The sequence below is a fragment of the Littorina saxatilis genome, linkage group LG2 (assembly GCF_037325665.1).
Source record: "Littorina saxatilis isolate snail1 linkage group LG2, US_GU_Lsax_2.0, whole genome shotgun sequence".
In the NCBI taxonomy this organism is placed as follows: Eukaryota; Metazoa; Mollusca; class Gastropoda; order Littorinimorpha; family Littorinidae; genus Littorina; species Littorina saxatilis.
Window position 1 is genome coordinate 7,662,746 of NC_090246.1, and position 9,204 is coordinate 7,671,949.

Here is a 9,204-nt window from a genome sequence, read left to right on the forward strand (position 1 = left end):
TGTTGTTTGACTTATTTTGCCCCGAGAACCCAAACTGGCGTGCGAAACAGACTCGATATGCACCAGATCTAGTTGGAACACTCATTGAAATCTCCTTTAAAAAGTCATTGTATGGCGCTTGGTACGTTTGACACGATCACTCACCCGTATCTTGTAATATAACTCTTCAGTATTCGTAGCCTACGCGATTCTTTTCAGCTTGCCCCCGACAGTATCAAGCGTCTTTTAAGTGTCCTCTAACATTCAAAAGTTGAGATAAGTCTGCTGAAGCAGATCTGATCTTTCTCAGAAATGTAAATAATGAGGAGTTATCATATATATAGGGCTTGACTGACGTGAGAAGGCAGTCATTTCAACAAGGACAGAACATTGGAACGCCACAAGCTTCTGCACCGTGCTTGTTAGAGGGAGAAAGCACAGGCAGGCTGTTCAAGCTTGTTGGTAAGTCAACTGTTTGTGGTTAAAGTTAGATAAAAATAATGTTCACTCTCTGTGCTCTTTGATTTGTCAGTTTGCTAATGCGCTCATAAGCATGTGTGTGTGCATATCAAAACAGTGGAGGCGAATTCAGTATTAGAGCTCACAGTCCTGTGTTATAGCTGCCTTGTTTTGTTTAGCGTGTGCTGACAAAACACTAGCCCCTGCTCGTCAAGCGTTAAACGGTTTGTCTTTCGCCGCTAGCCTGCAGGCGAGTTGGCGTTGTTTATCTCTGGTGGCCACTGTTTATAATTCAGAATCTCGGAACCGAGTCTCAGTAAAAACTCTTGGAGAAGTCTGCAAAGCGAAGACCAGAGCTTTTTTGCTATGTATGTGGGGGTTTTGCAGACGACATTTTGAAGCATACGCGTTGCCATGACTGCATCAAAATGTTGTATTAAAAACTTCGATAAAGTATCTCAGTTGCACATTTTAGCAAGGTCAATCATTATGCTAATTTAAAATCGCTTCAAGCACTTATTGATTAAAACCAAAACTGTGAAATATAATCTGCTAACACTTTCTTTTATCTATCCAGAGAGTATTGCCAGGATGGTCACGTGCTTCCGTCTTAAATAAACGGGATTATGTATGCCACAGTATGGATGAACCGAGTTGCATTCACTGAAGTGGCCGTAACACAGGTTAAATAGCAATCTGTTTAACAGAGCTCTGTAAAGCACACAATCTCCCCCCCACCCCCTCCCCAGCCCCCCAAACAGATTAACAAAATAAAAGAAGATGATTTTAGAAACAGCAGCCGGAGAGAGGCCCGGGGGGGGGGGGGGATTAAAGATTGGAATTTAATTATAATTGGATAGATCCGCCGCACTGCCAAGAAAAGTGTACAGTGTTTCACCCACTTTCCCGAAAATATATGCATCTGTGTTAAAATTGTCAAAATGGAGTTCCAACTTATCATCAGTGATCAGACATAATTATGTAGATAGATGATCAATGTAGGCTATATTATATCTCTGTTATCATGCACTACTGACTCAACAACACAAATACTTGCTGAATATAATATCTCTATTTGAAAGCATATCCAAAGGAACCTTTTGTCTCTGTTGATAAATATCGAAGTTCATTGCATTATCTTTACTCTAGACTTGTATTCAGTTTCTCTGTCAGAGCGGCAAAGTATCGTCTGCTACAGACACCGACCCAGCAGTAAGAAAGCATAGGCTCTAGCTGAATACATTTTATTTTTTTCTCGTCAAAAGTAGAAAATACATTCATTCGTAAAGAAGAACTAGGGTTTAGATGAAAAGGTTAGTCAGTGTAATATCATATATATACCAATAGATTAAGGAAGATTTTTCAAGAAAGTGCCGATTGTGTTTTTTGTGGTTAGGCCTATCTTTTATCGCGAGTTCCGACAGTAGCGGCTCGGTTACTGCGGACCAGCATAACTGAGTTCACACAGAACTATTCTCAGCTGCACTCAACATGGAAAAAACCCTGTGTTAATTGTTTCAAGACAACCACATTTTGTAACACTACTTTGAAACTTCTGCTTCTTGTCATCATTATAATCATTGCAAGGGCTCCAGGAACTGAGAAATGTTAAACACACTTAAAACCACGTAAATGTTACAGGAAGGCGCCTTTACCGCCTATGCATGGTGCCACAGATTTCAGCAGCTAGCGGCCGCCGTGACCTTGCAAGGCGGAGCATCGAAATTTGCGCGGAATATTCAAAAAGCTTAAACCACACTCACTTTTTTTTCTTGAAAACAGCATAAATATTGTTTTAAGCGTAATAAGTTTAATCTGTATGTATGCTGGAGGTGTAAATGCACTAACATGCATATTTTGTTGCTTGTAAGATGTAGTGTTCACTTACAAAACTTTGACAAGTTTGGTCTTTCGGTTGGCGGTGTAATGTGATTCTTATGTACCGGTTCGACATGTAGGAAACAGCAGTATTTAACTGATTTCTTCCGCATTGAATGTTTCTTTGTGCAATCAGTATAGAAGATTGCAAAGAGTGTATTCTGATGATTTAAAATGTGTGTATTATTATTAAGCAGCCCTGATAGTACTGACTATGTCTCTTTCTACTAAACTGACTCAGTGTCAGCAGGGGCGGACCTAGGGGGGGGTTCCTGGGTGCCCGGAACCCCCCCCCCCCCACCCCCCATCCGTTTGTTTTTTTTACCATGTTATCTTCCACGAGAGGCCTCCGATTGACCTAAAAAAATAAAATTCCTTCAGCATCTGGGGGGCTTTGCCCCCCAGACCCCCCACCAGGGCTTTGCCCATGGACCCCACCGGGGCCTGAGCGGCCCCTGGACCCCTGCTCCAATTTGGAACCCCCCCCTTATCCACAACTAGGTCCGCCCCCGGGGTGTGACTTCTTAACTGTGCACATTTTCAGCCAGAAATTCATTTCTCTTCCTTGTCTTGCTTGCAAATTTGTTCTTTCCTGGCCGAGCGATAACATAAACACTCCTGCCAAGGGTTGTGTTCTGCGATGTTTTAGAGCTCGGAAAGGCAGCAGAGGGCTTGTCATCAGCTTTCCCTAAATGGATTGCTTGAGGGCTAATAAGGAAGGGATACTGCTATATCAGTGGTGGTTGTTGACATCTTGTATATATACAGCTTGCTGAATCCTAATGCATGGGCCAAAGAAGGAAACTCGGCTCCACTGATTTGATATCTGCCGTCCTCTGACAAAACACAGTAAGTCCATTTTTGTCAAAAATGAGATTTTTATGTCATCATTATGTGCACATCAGCGCGCATTTTGTCAGTAAATTTTAAGTCTCAATGACGTTTAGTTCCTGAGATTTCATAAAGTAAGTCCATTTAAACCGATTTAAGTTCTCAAAAAACAACGGCAGAACACAGCAACTTCCCTTACTGTGTTCTGCCGTTGTTTTTAACAAACCCGAGTTCAAAGAAAACACCAGCAGAACACAGTGATACTGCCGTCAGCGGATGCCTGATTGTTTTTGTGATTTTTTACTTGATGTCGTGATCTCCGAGCGAGTGAAAGTGTGAGAGAGAGAGAGAAAGAAAGAGAGAGAGAGAGAGAGAGAGAGAGAGAGAGAGAGAGAGAGAGAGAGCGCTTGCTTGTGTGTGTGTCTCTCTCTCTCTCTGTCTCTCTCTCTGTGTCTCTCTCTGTGTCTCTCTCTTTGTGTGTGTCTTTCTCTCTCTGTCTCTCTCTCTCAGTGTCTCTCTCTCTGGGTCTCTCTCTCTGTCTCGCTCTCTCTTTCTCTCTCTCTCTCTCTTTCTCTCTCTCTCTCTCTCTCTCCTTCACAGATGGTGCCAGACGAGCCAAGACGTGTCTCACTTGCTCTGGATAGAAACAGGATTTTCTTTGTTCATCATGTTACTTTTGTGCTAAAAAAGTGCATTGGCGGATAGCTAATGTAACTGGCTACAGGATGAACATCTTCATTTTGATGAGAAGTGTCTGTTGTTGACGGTAGGAGTATCAAAGTTTCATTTCATTTCTCCGACTTCATTGTTCTACGATGTGTAGCAGCGCCACCGCAAAGCGCTTATCGTGGGTGATTTATGAGCGTCGGCCATGTGACTAATGTCTGTTCGGCCGTGTACGGCCGAGGAACTATGGCGCGCCGTGTAGCCACTCAGTGTGATTCTTATCTTGGCGTGTCTTGTGTTATTACCATGGTTCCACTGACCCCTGCTTAGACTACCTCCCGGCACGGTTCGTTGTTTTAGTGTTGATGCAGTATGTGTACTACGTGAGTGTTTTAACGTCGCCGTGTCGACATGGCTGAATCCAAACTTATGCCTTGCTTGGACCCCTGTCAGAAACGCTTTAGTTGTGGAGAAGAGGAAATTTATCTGTGGCGCAGCATTTTAATCCACAGATATACATCACTGTCTCTTGACGAACTTACATTCACCATAGAGGACTTTAATCAAAACAACGATGTTATTAGTCTCCCACCAAGTCCACTCGTTAATGCAAAGAAAAGTGACTTTCCCAACTTGGCGAAGACTGTGATAAGGCTGTTCGCAGCTGGCGTCAAGCTTGTCACGCTATCTCTTTATTTTACAGTTGCCCCCGCAGGCACCTTCTTGTGTCAGGGCAAGGCATGTGAAATATGGTCTACCACTGAGTGTGATAGTATCCACCCTCTGGTCATTTCGTTTACTGGAGAGGGTGATTTTGACAAGCTGTGCTCATCTGTTAACAACCTCCCCTTTACAATGTTGGATGCCTATGATACTGCCTGTACCCAAAGCACATCGCCGCAGCCTGAGAGCAAAACGTCTACAGAAGAGGTTGATACAGAGGCTTCACCTCCCTCCACCCCCCTCTCGCCATCTGTTGACATAGCCCTCTCCGCCCCCCTCTCATTAGTCGTCGAGAAACCCCCCTCCACCCCCCTCTCATCAATTGTCAAGATACCCCCCTCCACCCCACAATCTGACCACGCTGCAGCACGTCACACAGCACGGGGCAAAGTCACAATCAAACGAGCAGCGCGTGACCACCAAGCCCACCGCACGCGCCGTGTATCTCCACTACAATTTTCCCCCATCGTGTGGAATCGTTTTGCACTTGTGGATGAGGAGTTGAGTGGTGTCCAGAGCCTTATCGACGGTTTGGGAGTTTCTGTTACCGGCCTTGGCGACAGCAAGGCCGACAAATGTTTAGTCGAAGATATTAAAGTCCAGATCAAAAACACACTGAAGCTGGACTTTCAAACACAAAATGGACAAACTCATGACTAGCATCGAGAAAGTCACAGGACGGGTAAATGCACTTGAGAAAGAAAAGCAATCTCTCAAATCTAAAATAAAAGACAACAAAAAAACCAAAAGCATTAGTACAACAATGACCCAAACCCCCAATGAAACTACAGTTCCAATTTCAGTAGTCTCCGACATTATACCTTGTCAACGCCTTATTCAGAACGACCAATCTCACAACAACGAATACGGTGTATCAACAGCAAACGTCTTCCATGTGATAGGGAACGAACATAACGTCATCGAAAATGGACCTTCGGAAACAGGCAGCCACCAAGATAGCGCCGCTTCGTCTCAACCTGTTCATCAGTCGTCCCATCCGGCTTCTCCTGAACAGGTACTCTCTAACACTTCCGTCTCCCCTGATGCTAACCAGCTGCTGATAGGGGATTCCATGATACGCGGTGTCGACGCCAACAGACTAGGGCCTGAGTCGGTGTTAGTACACAAGGTATGTGTCCCTGGCATGAAAATATACGACCTCTGCAAATGGCTTCATAATCGCACCCCCTCAGAAAACATTAACAGCGCTACAGTCCATGTAGGGGTGAACAGCTGTAAGAGTGGTGAGATCTCGGATAGGGAGTGGGCAGATGTCATCAATCTTGCTTGTAAAGCTTTTCCCAACGCCGAACTGAAGCTGAGCTCCATCATTCCCGCCCGAGGACGCCACAACCTCAACAATACTATCAACCCATCAAACAGAACTCTTGAAATTGTGTGCAAGAGACTCGGGGTTACCTTCATCGACAACCGCAGCAGCTTCCTGACCCAGAACGGTGCTCCTCGTAAGGCGCTGTACAGAGATGCCATCCACCCCAGCGCCGCCGGTACCGCCCAGCTGGCCTGCAACTTAAAGGGAGAAAGCCCTGCTGCCACCAACAGCTACCACCATAGCCTGCAACCCGAGCGACCCGAGCGCCAGTATCAGCACCTGCCTGATCGACAGTCTATGCACCAGTCATCCAGACAGCCACCCAGTCAATCACTCCGTCAGTCTCGGCAGTTTTGGTCGGGTGCAGATGCGTCCTCCCATCCTCCATCCTACCCTACCAACACATACCCACCCCCTCCTGGTGATCACCCCCACTTCCCTCCCCTAGCCAGCAGGCGTCCATCTACAGGCCCCAACCCCCCACATCTCATCCCACCAGCCTATCCCTCTTTCCCCCACCAAGCACGAGGGTCTGGAGACGCGGTCTGCCCTCAGGGGCCTGTTGATAACAGGACTGGTCAGCGCACAACACAGTGGTCTGCCAACATGATACCCTCCCACTTCGCCCCCCATGCTTCGCAGCGGGACGGACCGCCCCCGCAAGCACTCGACCTATCCAGGCCATCAGTGATGGCTGAGTGCTCCAACCGTGATGTACCCTTCTATCCGCCACTACACCCACACGTGGTGCAACTGCTAAATGTGATGGCTAGTCAGTTGTCGACACAGTGTGTGTGTGTGTGTGTGTGTGTGTGAGTGTGTGTGTGTGTTTTTGTGTGTGTCTGTGTGTGTCTGTGTGTCTGTGTGTGTGTGTGTGTGTGTTTTCTGTCATGTTGGTGTATGTATGTGTGTGTGTATGCAATCCTGTTCCTGAAATTTCGTAACCAAACGCCGGGGTTACCACGCGAGAAAAGCAACATTTATAGTACTGAGACTCTGCTTCAGTTCCAAGGAGTGAGTAGTGTATTCGCTCTTTTTTTTTTACTGCTGTGAAGTTATACAGTGGTGTAAACAGTGACGACTCTTTGATGTGCAGTCTATGTACAGATATATATGTGTGTGAACATATGGAGCTTCCTTCGGTTGTGTGTCAGTAACGAGCCGTGAAGCAAAACTGTTTTGAAGTGACTAGATATAAGACTTTCCTCAAATCGAAAACTGACTGACTTGAAGTGATTCACGATACGGACTCTCCTCTTGAGACTAAAAGAGTATGAGTGAACGGGCGTAAAGCTCTATAGCTTTGAGTGACAAGGCATATCTTCTGCGCCTTCTTGCAACAAGGACTTATTTTTTTTTTACAGTAGATATTGCTGAATACGCTTATCTTTTTTTAACAGTAGATATTGCTGACTACGCTGATCCTGATTTGCAAAGAACACTCTGCAGGTTCAACATTGTTTTGGTAACAGACTTTTGTAGGCAATAAGTATGCCCAAGGAAAGTGCGTTATCTGATCTCCGCCTTGCTCACTTGAATGTGTATCACTTGCGTAACAAAACCGCGGACATATGTGTACTGTTGAATCAGGGCAAACAACCGTTACATATATTAGGCATAAGCGAGACGAGACTTGATTCGAATGTTTCTGATGACTTTCTGAATGTACCCCATTACTCTATATTCAGGCGTGACAGTGTGAGACCGCAGCAAACTGGCCTCGCCGCCTATGTACACGAATCGTTAGTTAATTACACTCACCGTAGACCTGATTTGGAAGCTGAGAATGTTGAGTGCCTGTGGCTTGAAATCAAAATTAATAAGTCTACCCCTCTGCTCGTGGGTTTCCTGTATAGGAACCCTGCTGCATTGTCAAACTGGACAGATGATTTTATCAACCTAATGGACAGTATCAAGAGCCAAAATAAGCCTATATTAATATTAGGCGACTTCAATATCGATTTGCATAAACCACAGACAGCTTGGTGCACAACTTTGTCCCTCTTTGGCCTTCAACAACTAGTTGAAACGTCAACAAGAATAACTGCATCAACAGCGACATTAATTGACCATATATACACGGATAACAAAACAATGGTTTCGAATGTTAATGTGGTTAATTCTGGCATTAGTGATCATTACGTGACTTGCTGCTCATGGAACTATATAATCCCAAAATGTCATAAAAAAGGACACACAACCATCGAATATCGGAGCTTTAAAAAATTTCACGAGTCTAAGTTTTTCATGGACTTATCTTCAGCTCCGTTCCATGATGTGTTTAATTGTACTGAGGCTGAGGAGGCGCTTAATTGTTTCTCACGTATACTCTACCCGATTGTTGACAAACATGCCCCTCTGAGGCAACACCGAGTAAAATCCCCTACATTACCACCATGGCTTACTCCTGAGATTGTAGAAGCTATGGCACTACGTGATTTTTTTAAGGAAAATCAAAGGAAATCAGAATTTAAAGCACAACGCAATAGAGTTACCGAGTTAGTACGCCAGGCAAAAAGTAATCATTTTCATAAATTGGTTGAAGACAAAAAAGATGTTGCCACGCTTTGGCAAGCCATAAATGAAGTGTTAGGTAAATCCCAGAGAAGAAATAGCAGATTAAATAGCGCCATTTCTCCTGACAAATTCAATGAGCACTTTCTGTGTTTGGCTGATCGATTGAAACAATCTAAAAATGTAAATGAAGAAGTCGAGGGTGGGGACACCCTGTTGTTTAGACTAAAAGAATTTTGTAGTCATAAATTGAAATCACAAGATTCATTCTCTATCCCAACTATTGCCGTACATGAAGTTGGAAAATTTATAGAAAACCTTCAGAATAATAAATCCATGGGGCCTGACAAAATCCCCCCGTCGTTGCTTAAATTAGCCCTACCGTACATAGTGGAATCCCTAACGTATGTGTATAATCTTTGCATTGAACAAAATATTTTTCCTGATGCATTTAAAACGGCAAAGGTCGTTCCACTTCCTAAAAATAAAGATGTGTCTGACCCTAATAACTTCAGGCCAATTTCATTGCTTCCTATTTTATCAAAGCCTTTAGAGAAGCACATCCAGAAGAATCTTCTGAACTACATGGAAAGGTACAAATTATTTCACAACTTTCAATCTGGGTTTCGTCCGAAACATTCCTGTAGTACAGCTCTTTCATCACTATGTGATAACTGGCTATCGGCAATTAATCGTTCGGACATATCAGGGGCTGTATTTCTTGATTTTAAGAAAGCTTTTGATCTTGTAGATCACACATTACTTTTACATAAACTCGCATTGTACGTGAACAATCCCGCAACGTGTTCATTCTTTAAATC

The 9,204-nt window shown here is 44.3% G+C and overlaps 1 protein-coding gene across 2 annotated transcripts in view; it reads left to right on the forward strand.

The window, feature by feature from the left end:
* The first annotated feature begins 262 nt into the window (after window positions 1-262).
* LOC138958106 (uncharacterized) overlaps window positions 263-9,204 on the forward strand; it is a 184,713-nt gene continuing 175,771 nt past the window's right edge. Inside the window, exon 1 of one of the 2 annotated variants that reach the window (XM_070329169.1) lies at window positions 263-441. The gene's annotated coding sequence lies outside the window, so the exon portion shown is untranslated. The remainder of the gene's footprint in view (window positions 442-9,204) is intronic. The other variant, XM_070329170.1, reaches the window with a different exon arrangement.